Source organism: Alligator sinensis, unplaced genomic scaffold (genome assembly GCF_000455745.1).
Source record: "Alligator sinensis unplaced genomic scaffold, ASM45574v1 scaffold404_1, whole genome shotgun sequence".
Lineage (NCBI taxonomy): Eukaryota > Metazoa > Chordata > Crocodylia > Alligatoridae > Alligator > Alligator sinensis.
In genome coordinates, this window is record NW_005841839.1 from 5,872,708 (window position 1) to 5,880,074 (window position 7,367).

Genomic DNA, 7,367 nt, shown 5'->3' on the forward strand with positions numbered 1-7,367 from the left:
CCTGGAGACCCAGATTGGCTCTCATGCCGCATCCGTGTGAAAACATGTTCTTGACAGAGCTCTGTCATAGACCTGACAAAGAACAGACCAGGGGCTAGAACTTCTGCAGCTGGTCTGTTAGACCATGAGAACCCAAATGAGGCTCCCAGCTGATGTTAGATGTGATCTCATGGTGAGGGATTTTGAGATAACATTTCACTACTGCAAGTTGCTTGCATAGGCAAAGGTTGATGTGCCTTGCTGGCATGTGACACCTGAACTGTTGTAGCATCAGCTCTCACCATCTGCCAGAGCAGCACTTTGACTGGTCTACTCACAACTCTGACCCCCTTGGAGTTCTGTTGTCATACTTCCTACCCTGCTTGCCCAGTACAGCCAGGGTCCCCTGCCAGGGCAGCCACTGCCATTCTCATGCTGTCACTGAGACCCTGATTTTCAAAAGCATCTACAGTGGGACCCCAGCACACTGGAAGTTAGGCCCTTGCTGTGTGTACATCCACAGCCTCCCCCTTCTCACACTCTCACATGCACATGGCGCACAGCCTACCACATCAGCCCTGACCCAGGTGCCCACGTGGAAATAGCTGCAATTTGTTTTACAGCATTTTTTTTACTTTATGCCTGTAACCAATGACTAGAGCCAAGCCGCAGGTATGGTCAGCAGAGTGTTGATATACTGCCATATGACTGCACCTGCCAGGAGGTTACAATTGATTTTACCTGCATTTGATTGCAGGCATAAAATTATAGGTTCTGATCAGTCTCAATGAACACTGCACAGAGCATGGAAAAAATGAACCCCTTCTCCTGTTTTCTCTCCCTTGGTCTCTTACACACAAGGATACCCACACACGTGCGCATGCACACACACACACATGCACGCACGCACGCGTACACGTGTGTACACACAAACACAGTAACTGCAGCTATTCCACAAAACACCCCAGGAATGTTTTCTTTGAAGCTACATGGCTCTATAATTAGTTGGTCAGTTCCCGGACCCTTTAAGATAAATTTAGTAGACTCTAGCATCTGGTTTCAACTTACTGGGTGTTGTTACAGGGTAGATTGCATGGGCAGTGTGAAAATCCATCGTGTGTTAAAGTGCTTCCCCTGATCTAAGCCACATTGTTATAAGAAGGACCCCACCCCACAACCTGCTGAGCTTTGTACTACAGAGACACAGAAAAAGAGCTCTTTCCTTTAACTTATATAAATTAACTGCATGCAACTCAGGTCATTTATATAACAGCAGCAACAGAGCTAGGAATACTGTAGCAGACACTGAGAAAGCTTCTGCCACAGGACTCCTACAACAATCCTTAACCCTTGCCTGCAGCCTTTGCTACTGTTGGGTGGCTAAGGCTCTCTCCAGACACAGTCTCATGCTGCCCATGATTGGGGTCTTCTGATGCAGATTTTCAGAGACTGCACTGATAACTCCCTTCCTCCCCTGAACACATTTAGCTTGTGACTTAAATGGAATATCTGACTTTAGGTCTCCCAAAGAGAGAAATTCCACAGTGGAAAAATTCAGCACTTCCTATTTGGGTTCACACATTGGATCAGATTGCCTGAGACAGCAGTGGATGCCTTGCAATTGTCTGCAATCATTGTGACATTTGCCTTTGCCGAATGGGCTCTTGTGGTTTGGAGGCACCCTGAAACACAAGGAGCTTTTGGCAAAGATGGGAATACAACTGGCTCAGAGAGCAGCACATGCATCTATTTCAGCAACAACAAACCAGGACTCCAGACAGAACTATTTAGACGTAGTGCAAGTTCCACAGGAGGCTCCAGGCTGGGGTTGCCCTCAGACTGACTCAGGTGAAAAGGGCGCGAAGTCTAATTATACCCAGGAAAAGAGCAGAGTGGTCAGTATGTCATTCTGCCCTAGTCTGTCAAGTGTTGTCCTGCCATATAAACTGCTTTACATTTCTGCCACCTGCAATATATTCAGTGCCCCATGTACTTGTGGTCCATGGACTTTAGAAATGTAGTAAATCAGGGACCACAATTTGATTATGATTATATGCATTTATAGAATTAATCAAAATATTATTGCATTTCTAAAGAATCTCTCTGAAGTCAGATTCAGCAAAGAACTTCAGCATATGTTTAATTTCCATGTGCTTGAGTAGGGACTGGAAGGGACAAACTAGTAGGGGAATGAATCAAAAATGTCCTGACATATACTCAGTCTGAACATATATTAAGTGACTACATCCCTGTCATTGCAGAGGCAAGGTATTGGCAGTGCCTTTGTCTCCCCCAGTTTTCCTAATGGCATGTTTTGGGGTATTCTTGGTGTTTTGAGTATTGTGCCTTGTAGTTGCACGAGGGTTCGAAGTGGAGCCATTGGGAAATCTTTTAGTAATACCTGCCTAGGAATGCAGGGATCTGGAGCTGATGGACCACACAGGGCCCCTGTGATGGACCAGCAGTCCTAGGGTCCTAACCTGCTTTCTCCACAGAAATGCCACAAAAGTGTTCCTAAGAAAAAGTTCTGATGAATATCCAGACTCCAAACAATTTTGGAAAAAGATTTCAAATCTGTTACAATGTCCCATTTAATCATTTTTGGTTCTTTTATGTTGAGATCAACAAGAAACACTTCAATTGACCAGAATTACACCTGGGGAGGGGGGATTTTCATTGTATGAAAATTTAGATTTTTCAACCTGATTTAGGATGGGAACAAGTTTCAGTGTTTTGAAATTTTTTCTGGGATGATTAAAACTTTCCTGAGCAGAGAGAGGTAGGTAGCTGTCTTCATAAGAAGTGAGGCAGAAGGCAGGGTAGATTTACACCTTGTAGATTAACTAAATCAGAGGTGTATAGCATAAGCTTTCATGAGTCTGAGCTCTGATGAAGTGAGTTTGGGCTCACATAAGCTTATGCAATACATCTCTGATGTAGTTAGTCTGTAAGGTGCAAAACTTTCTGATCCAGTTCTGGAGGCAAGAGCATTTGGAGGGCCTTGGGCTGGATCCTACATACACTCAAGTTAGTTGAAGTTTTCGAGAGACTTTGAGGGCACCAATATGTGACTATTTCAACTCAAAAATTCTCTTCTCTGTGATGCAGAAATGACAATGAAGTTACTTTCTGCTTGGAGACAGACTGCTCTGCATAGCTTACTTCTCAGGGGGCATTGTGCAGAAAAGGAAAAACATGGGGACTTCAGCAACCCCTTGATTCATGAAGCATAAATATGTGATCAACACCGTGTTTCAGTTGCATGGCAGTACTGTGTATACGTTCTGTGGGTACATGGCTCCACATAACTACATACTCATCACGTAGAACTCCTATAGAAGCTAAGTAATTAGTCATTGTATGTGTTGGGATTGCCCTGGAGCTTCCACTGTTCTTTAAATGGCTGACACAGCTCTTCTCCAACTTAAAGCTGTTTAAGGAAAGACGTTGAATCAGATCCCTAGGATGTATCCAGCATTAAATTCTATGGCACTTCCCCAAGATGGCTTTAAAGGAGTATATTATGTCTGGTTCTTTCCCAGGTCACCAGAAACTGGGAATGGGAAACTGCAATAGAGGGACAAAAGACAGAGAAATGTGTCCATGAAGGGACCAAACAAACCTCTGAGAAGGTTCAAATCTGGATTTATATGTGACAAATGAATCACTCACTTTCTTTCACAGGACAAATCTCAGATCTGAGAGCCAAACATCTGTGGGAAATTCCAGTGCTAAATCTTCACAGGTTTGTCTCTAGCTTGTTTATATCCCAGAATGGGAGTCAGCAACCTTTTGCTGGCATGGGCCAGAGCTTGTGACCCAGCTGTCGTGGACTGCAAGTCTCTGCGCCCCTCCCCAATGGTCAGCTGCCTGCACACGACACACAGATGTTCACATATGGCCTCGCTGAAGATTTCCAGCCCTTTGCAGTGATGATACACCGAGAGGCAGCGCAGCAGCAGGATCTGCAATGGAGGAGAGCACTGCGGGGGGCGGGATGGAGGCAGGGGGGTAGCAGTCTGGTGCTCCTCCATGTCACGGATCCCCCCCTCATGCCAGATCAGATTGCCATGGGCTGGATCTGGCCCATGGGTCATACATTACTAACCCCTGTCCTATCAGGTTAAACGCTGAATCTGCACAATCACAGCAAAATACCTACAGGGTATTTACAGCCAGTGTAAATCCATATGGAACCATTGCCCTGACCAGCTCACACCAGGTGATATACACCCTCACACCCTCTCTGAGCCCACGTCTAGGCAGAAGGGCTAAGAAGGAAGTCTTGGCTATTGGAAGCCTGTTCCAAAAGCTGGCATAGCTGGACCCCATGACACGATGAGTCAGTACAGTGACCTGCTATTGAACCTTGTTACTGATCAAGGAGGTGTGAACAAAGAGCCAATACATCATTGACTAAGTGCCACTAGCTCTGCAGTCTGCAGGTCTCAAGTGCTGAGGAAACAAGCCTGCATATCCCTTGCAGAGCTCCCCCTGAGCACTGCCCTCCATCCAGGGAGCATGCTGTGAAATGGATTTTAATGATTACAGCTGGCAAGTGGTAATGCTAAGGTCCTAGCTGTTGGCAACCAGGTCTCTGCCTTCCCAACTGACAGGAAACATCACTGAGATCTCTTAGAGTCAGAGATAACAAAAACAGTTCCCATTTAGCTGTTGCTGGTTTAACATCAGCAGGAGAGGGTGGTTGTCTGCACAGTAAGGTCCCCGACTGATTTCAGCATCTTGCCATACACAGCTCCTGGGTCCCCACAGAGAAGCCTTGCTCAGTTCTGTTATCCGCAGGGTGGAGATCTTAGTGGTCACCTCTCAGGAGTCATGCATCCGAGCTTCCAGGCTATCCTTGTCAGGAGGCCCACTCTAGCTGGCTATGCAAGTGCCCTAGCCCGGCACAGCTAAGCCCTTCTTTCCTGCTGCTGAGTTTGGGGAACGAGAGGCAAAAGGGGATCCAGAATGCTCTTTTAGCGTATAAGTACTTCCCAGCAGGGCTGATGTCTGACCCCAGGGCATAAATGCATCCACACAGCCTTCTCCTCATTGGTGGGTACAAGGGGTTGGAGCCATTTTCATCCTGCCTGGCATTTGGTCTTGCTCCAGTCCATTGTTAACCCAGCTACATTGGAAAGGGGCTTCTCTCCACAAGACAGAAAGGCAGAGAGTGAGGCCAGAAGTAGAGGGGTTATACACTGGGAAGGGGAGAAGAAGGGCGGGTGAGAGAGACAAGTATGCATACGTGTGTTTGTACATACGCATGTGCATGCATGTGGTACATGTGTGCATGTATGTGCAGACACAGGCCCCAGAAAGCCCTTCCTAGCTTCTAGCTCTTGACTTAACCAATGAGGGAAAAAATACTATCAAAGCAAAATATAGCATTCACACCTTTCCTTGCACTTGGCTCTGTCAAAGATCAGGGCTAGGTGATCTCTGTTCCTGTTTGCATCTCCTGTACCTTGGTGAACACACTGAAGTTGGCACAGAATGTGACTTCAGCAAGTGCCAGGCTGGTGCCCATCAAGAAAGCCCCTTTGCCAAGCTGCTGTCACCAGTGTTGTTAGCACGGTGTACGAGGAAACCTATTGGGGCAGATGCTGTTAATCCTCCAGCTGATGACAGCGCTGGCCCCTGCCCCTCCTCTGCCCACATCAACACATCATGTGGCGCCTGCTTTTAGACAGCAGTGCTTGAGCTCCAGGCTGCTGGGAGATCCTGGGGCCGACACATCTCGCTCTGGGGGAGCAGCGACTGTTATGTGCTACTTTCTTTTGTGCAGGCGCCTCTGGGACTAAAGCAGTCGGATATGTCATGGGGGTGGCAGGAACTGTGTATTTATTTACATAGGTCTGTGTGGAGCCTGTTCCCATAGCATCTGGGTGCTGCAACAATGAAAATGGACATAAAATAGTCTCCAGCCGAGACAACTGGTTTAAATTATTGAGAACCATCCTCATTATCACTTTCCTCCTCCCAGCAGAGATCCCAAAGCGCTTTGAAAACCTCAGCCAATCAATCCTTACAGTAAGCCTGAGAGACAAGTACACTAAGGTGGAGCCAAACATGCCCCAGTGCAATGGCTTTCCATCAGGAAGGGCCAATTCACTGAAAGCAAAGCATTCTGGGGAAAAGGGCCAATTTGGATTTTTTTTTTGAATGAAGTAGAGTGTTCCAATATGGATTCTCTGCCTCACCCTTTCTAGAAGGGAACATCACAATTTTTTTCCTTCAAAATGACTTTTCATTCCACTTTTTATATGTTCACTGTTTGCGCACATTTACATTATGCCTCATTACATTATAGTAGATAGACAGTTATAGTGAAATATTAAAAAAAAAAAAGTAAGTCATTTTGAAGCAGAAAATTCTCATGTTGCATTCCAGAAAAGTTGGAACAGTCCTTATTAGAATGCTTTGTTATAATATAATATAATATAATATAATATAATATTTAAAAGCTTGGAATTGGAACAAAACATTACAATTTTATCAAAACAAAACCCTTCCCTTGACCTAAAACAAGGTTTTATTCAGAATTTTGTTTCAGGAGAATGTTGAAATCTGTTGTTCTGTTACAAAGGGAAAAAACATTGGAAAACAAAAGAGCTGGTTCCATTAAGGCTCCCACCCTGCACTGCGAGTGTATCTTTGTGCCTGACCAGAGACATACGTGTGTTATGAGACTGGACCCTACCCTAGTTATAGAGAGAGGCATGGAAAGACAGACAGCTAGTAAAGGGACACTGTCAACATAAAAACCTTTCTTGAGTGTGTGAAGTCCTTATTCTGTCAGCAATTCCCCCTTTGATTACTCCAAGCAAATAGTTTTAACATTGAAATTACTTTTTATCCTTTTCCTCCTCAATTGACATGAGACAAGCTTCACAGTATGATTACACCGTCTTCATTCTCTGATTTGTATGCCTAGCAACACACTGTTTGGGTTTACAATGATGCAGAAGGTGGTTTAATTCCAAAACCAGAGAGAGATTTCTGTTCGCATCTTGTTGCCCCACACACGCACGCATGCACGCACATGCACACTTTTTATAAATGTTCACCTCAACTAAGTTGACAGTGTCCCTTTAAGTCTGGTGAATTGGCAGTGAGGTACCCAGACGTTAAATTCAGAATTTCATCCCAGTGATAGAGGATAAGTAAAAGCACGCTAAGCTTCAGGCCATGAGAAGGAAAAACTTGATACATTTGCAGCAGCACAGCCATCTTTACTATGGACCACAGGAGTTCAAAAAATAACCTTAGTTAACAAGAGACCTAGTCGTTAACAAAACATCATGCTATTGGACATACAAGAGAGGCCAATCACAATCACCAGAACAAAACAGCAATCAAGAAAGGAAAGGAAACTGAAGAGC